Source organism: Papaver somniferum, chromosome 3, assembly GCF_003573695.1.
Source record: "Papaver somniferum cultivar HN1 chromosome 3, ASM357369v1, whole genome shotgun sequence".
Taxonomy (NCBI): Eukaryota; Viridiplantae; Streptophyta; class Magnoliopsida; order Ranunculales; family Papaveraceae; genus Papaver; species Papaver somniferum.
The window spans coordinates 84,814,607-84,820,606 of record NC_039360.1 but is presented as its reverse complement, the minus strand read 5'-3'; positions in this window follow the sequence as shown (position 1 = coordinate 84,820,606).

Below are 6,000 nucleotides of genomic sequence, written 5' to 3'. Positions count from 1 at the left end.
AAAACCCTAACTTGGGGAGCAAATAACTTTCTCTCTCCTAAAGTTCTACCTCGACTCTCAAAGAGATCTCTCCTCCACACAAGGGTGGTTGGTACTATATATATGAAGTTTACATAGTGGAGGACAGCTGATAAAGCCCCTATTTTTGGATCTGGCGTTCGCACCCGTATATGGAGTCTTCTCGCACGTATTCTTTAACTTCGTACAGATTCCACACTTTATTCGTGACCTTATGACGTCATCAGCTTCGTCATCCAGAATATGCTACGTGCGAGTAGGTTCGCCCCCTTATAATAGTACCGCTTCGCATGATATATACGTATGTGATATTTAACCCCTACATTTTGCCTCTTCTCTTAGCGATCTTTATGATGAAAAGAGCGATGAGAGAACTTGTTATTAACCACTTATTCGCACCTCTACTTACTAATCCTCGCACCCTGTTAACCTTTCATATTCTTTTTGACCGACAAGTTTCCGTATTTTCGGTGTAACCATTCACACGTTCCCATCTTTTCATTTTTTACCGGCACGTCTTCTTTCCCACCTGGTTCGACCGGTCATATTCTTTACTATTTAATCCTTTTGAGAGAGAGAGAGAGGGATTTTCTTTTCTTTAGTCTTTCTTCTTCACAAAATCCTCTTAAATTTTCATCTCCTCTGAACCTTCATCTTCTCTTCTCCTGCTAGTGTTTGGTACTTCATGGATTCTTCTCAAAGGTTTGTTTTATCTCCCCTATTGCGTTCTTTGTTGTGTTCAACTTATCTCTGATATTGTTGAATACCGCCATTGTTGCTCTGCTACTGTTTTTCATACATCGCCATTATTGCTCTGTTATTTTTATGGACAATTCCCATACTGGTGTTTCTGCAGCAAAGCTCCTTCCTCTGGATTTCGTTTCACCGTTATGAATCCTAATTCTTCTTCAAGGTCTAAAGATGACAAATCTCTCAAGAGGAAACATTCACATAACAAGGTAGTAAGAAACACCTCATTCCTTTCAAACAATATTGTTGCCTCTGTTTCTTATCTGCTTTTTTATTTGCAGGATGACGCGAGAAAGGGGGAAAAGAAGTCCAAGAGAAGCAAGCAACCTCCTTCAATTAATACTCATATGGACCTACCTAGTTTCAAGAAGAAGCCTAGTTCCAATCAACATGTGTCTTCTGGGCGAACTGACCCTATCACTCAAGCGACTGCGGCCGCTTCTGATCAAGCGAACACTACCACCTCTTCACCGTCTATTACTTTTTCTGATGATTTCGTTCAGAACCCCTGTAAGGACCTTATCCTTTCAGCTTCTCCGAACCTCTCTTCTTTTTAAAGAATGACTTCCACCGCCCAGGAATTGGGTGCTACCACTTTTTCTACTGAGGAAGTTATTGCATTATTGCAAGATATTCCCATCTTTGTCTCTTCGACCATCCCCACATCTATGGATTATTCTATCTCTTCTCCTTCGAGAATTGCCTCAGTTGTTCCTTCCATGAGTATAATATTAACTACCTCTCATCTTCGCACAACTGCTTCATCTCAGGCGAATATTACCACTTCTAAGGCAGGTGCCTCTGGTGTTGTTGGTTCGGGTACGAGACCTCTCCTTGATATTATACAGCTCGCGCGTTCAGCTTCCAATGATCCCTCTCAACTTCGCCTGTATGAGTCTCTCGTCAAGCTATTGAGCGATTCTCTTCCAGATAAGTTAACTAGGAACGAGATCTTCACTCAACTGGACCCATCAGTCAATGCTTCTTTCGATTGCTTGGAATCTCGGCGCCGCTTCATTCAAGCTGAGGGTTTTTCTGAATCTAGTTCCATTATTCAAGAGCTTACTTTTCAGAACGCCAAACTAAAAGCCGACGTACATGCCGGGAATATCCTAGCTGAGAAAATTTGTAGCAAGAATCAAGAGCTCAGAGGTATGCCCTTTTACTTCTCAATTGCTTTGTGATTTTACCCCTTTTCGTTCCTCCTTTGAGTTTTATTATATGTATCTCTTCGCATGTATTTTCCCTTCTTTGCCTTTGCTTGCGCGAATATAAAGATTTAAACCAAAGGCGAGTCATGGAAAGATTTGAGTATCAGCATTCTGCTGAGGATGCTTGCGCGAAGAATAAAGAATTGCAACATCAATTAAATTAATTGATTAATAACCACTCGTATTTTCTTGATCAAATTGATAATTTGAAAAATGAGAACCATGGCCTTAGTACCCAGAATGACTTCCTAAATTCCCAAGTATCCGATCTTTCTGGGTTGTTGTATAGTGCTGACTTAAGGAATCAAACTCTATCAGAGGAAAATCGCACCCTTACGGAAGAAAAACAAACCTTCTTGAGTGAGAAGGCGAATTTTACTCAGCAATATCTTGCTCTTCGGCGAACCTGTACTGAGCAAGAGGGTTCCCTTCGTGTTCTACGGAACCAGTATGACATAGATGTGAAGAAAATGTCCTTGGAAAATGAGAAGATTGTCAATAGCAAGATAAAGATGACTATAGAAATTAATAAGCTTCTCGAACAACACACTCGATTGGGAAGTTCGCATGACATTTTAAAGAAGAAAAATGCCTCTCTCGCTCAAGATGAGAAGAAAATTCGCTCCCGTCTTGAAGGCATGATATGTGATGATTTTGATAAACATTTGGAGAGTATGAAAAATAGTGGTCTTGCCTTGTCTCAATACTTCCTTTCTCAGATAGAAGGTAGTCACGTCAAGCTGACTGCCTCACTTAATCTTTTAGCTTCCCTTGAATATTGTAGGTTTCGTGCGATTTCATTATCTCTGAGATGGTTTTGGTATTCTTTGTGTTTGCAGTTTCTGAGAAATCCAACCAACTTATTATTCAGAAGTTAAGGTCTGATTTGGCTAAAGCTCACAAGGATCTTAGGAACCTCTCCTCCACACTTCCGGCCTCGCGTAATAGGGCGGAAAGAAGATGCATATACCTTGAGAATTTAATGAAGATTTACGTCAAAAACGCTCAAAAGGATGTCGCACGCGAAGCTCACCTCAAGGCTAAAGCTTTCGTGGATGAAATATGCATTGCCAACTTGCTTCCTCTAGAAGAAGTGCATCCTCTTGATATCTCTGATAATGAGGCCATTCCTGAACGTGATAGCGATTATGATCACGATAGATGTGATGAAGAAATCCTTCTTCCTGGAGATCATCCCAAGGATGATGAAGCTGGTAATGATCTTCCTAATGCGTTAAATTCTGAAGCAATTCCGTTTGTTGAAGCTCAAGCTATTCCTCCTGCTGAAGTTCCTGCGAAGACCTCTATTCCAAGTACCGCTCCTGATGTTGGGGCTGACACTAGAGTTTTTGGTTCGCATGATGAAGTTCCCCAGAATGACCCTTAGTTTCCTTTTGTCTTTGTGTTTGTTTGGATTTCTTTTTATTTGTTTTTGCTGCACATTTAAAGAAAAACAAATTTGTTTCTATGCAAAGTTATTTTCTAAATATGCGAATAATACTTTGTTTTTGTAATTCCCATACTTGCCTCTGTTATTTGAATGTTAGATAATAACGTTTTCATGAAATAAATTTGTTAAGAAAGAAAAGCCCCTTTAAGAAAGATGAGTTTTATGCGAACACAAAACAGAGCTTATGCGAATATAAAACAGAGTTTATGCGAATTCAGTCTTCTTAACAAAGAAATGGTTTTTATGCGGGTATAAACTTTATGTGAATGAGAATATTTGCTAAAAATATTTGATAAAGAATTAAATCATATATGCATCTACTTGAGTCACATGTGTTTGATAATGAGGTCTTATTGAGCCTCCCTAAGTAGAGGTGTTAATCGGCCTCTCCTGTTAATAGGACTCATCATCGCCTCAGGATGTTATTTTGACCGCGCGATAGAGTCGCAGGACGTCTTTATGTTTTCGAGTATTGACCCATTGACCCTATCTTATCATCTTTCGTATTATTGCCTCTGCAGGTATATAAATGCACGTCAATATGACAAGCCTGACTACTCCCGTGAGAAAAAGCCTTATGATATTGACGTCTATGACACAATTCAGCTCCCTAGTGGAGGGTGTCGTCCTTATCTTCCCCCTGATTTCCCTTTCAAGGAAGCATACCACTACCGGGTTGGGGTGGGATCTTCCCATCCAGTGATGCAACAACCAGTTGTTTTTGCGGCCTCTTATCCCTCAGCCTGTGTGGCTTATGGTACGATACCGCACCCTAAGTGGGGTTTCTTGATGACCGAGTGTATCATAGCCAGGACTTACCAAGAGCGGCGAGGTACGCTCCAGACGCCCCCGACACCCTTGGGTCAACCGTGTACCGCGACGCCCTGGTCGAGTTTCTACATTACATGATAGAGAACTTAGTACCTTAATCTTTCAACTAAGGAGTCTCTATCGGATAGGATTTTATTTCACCCCCACTATCCATGACTCAGGTCCCAGGGATGGTATGGATTTCTCCCGAGTCATGCATTACTAGGTTTTCCCCAACTATGACGCGCGTTAGGGCTTATTTATATTGCCTCTTGCACAAGTGCGAACTAGGGTGCACGCCACTATTGGATACCTAGCCTCCCAAGTTAGAGGTTTTAAATTCTGTTGCCCCCTATTAAGGTCTTATTCATGAGGTCTTATCATTGCCTTTTTCTTCTGCTTGTGTATTTTTATGGATCATTATTTTGAAGAGTGAGAATACTTTCTTTCTATTCATAACTTCGTGTGTACATTACGAATTCGCTTTTTATTCTTTCGCACACATCAGTCTACTAAATGCTCTATGGATAATACTTTTTGAGATACATTCTATTCCACGGATGATCAAGTCTTCCCCCCATATTCTTTGCATCCTTGTCCATTAACTCGTACGCTCCATTCCCTGATGAGTGCCAAATATTGTATATATTTATCCCTTTTTGTTGGCATTTAACTCATCTTTTGCGCATTAATTCTACATTTTATCCCATATTCTGTATTTTCATTGTTTTCAAGAATAAATATTTTTCTTACTTAATTTGCATTTTTAGGTAATAAATAAAGTTTGGATGAATTGCGGAGCGGAAAAGAGCAGAAAAGTAGTGAAAAGCCGGGAGGAATTACGCAAGGAAGCCGTGAAGAATGATGTGCGGAAGACCAAAAGGGTAGAAATGGGCTTGAAGAAGAAGAATTGATCTTAAAGAAGAAGTGGGCTCTAGATTGTCCAAGCCCAAAACTCATTTCTCAAACCCAAATTCTAAACCCAAAGCCTAAAACCCAAATCCATTCTCGCCTCCGCCTGTAGCCGTCAGATTGGATCTCAGCTGAATCCAATGGTCGCTTCAGTAAAGTGCATCAAAATCCGAGGTTCTTGTCAAACACCATAGTGCTTAAATTCCAAGCCTTCAGATTAGATTGCCTTTGAATCCTACGGTCTCTCCTATGCCTGTGCATCAAATATCGATACTCCCGCTTAAACTACAACACCTAACCTAATCTTGCACCGTTAACTTCGTTGTATTTTATATCCAACGGTTGCTACAAACTCTGTTCCATCTCACCGTCCGATCCACCTACCATCTCCATATCCTAAGGCTTCAGCTTGCGATACATCAAACTTTTCTGTACCGACTCACACCGAAATAACCCTAGCATATATAACCCCAAAATAGACCTAACCCTAATCATTTTCACTCCCCTCTTATCTTCCTTCTACCCGCACCACCACCAACTCCACTGCCGCTCCACCGTACCACCATGTCCGCCACCACCAACTCTGCCACAACCACACCACCTTCTTTATCATCACCACCACCTACCGCACATGGTAACTTTCAATCAACTTCATCAACATCACACGATTTCAGTGACGTGTGGAATTGATGAGAATGATTGCATGTTATCAATCGAAGCTAGAAAAGGCATGGGAAGGAGCAGTGAAGTCAGAGGAAGGATGGGTCAGCGATTGATTGAAGAAATTGCGCCATCAAAGTAAGATTTTACGAAACCCTAATTTCTTAATTTTTGGGATTTTTATAGAAA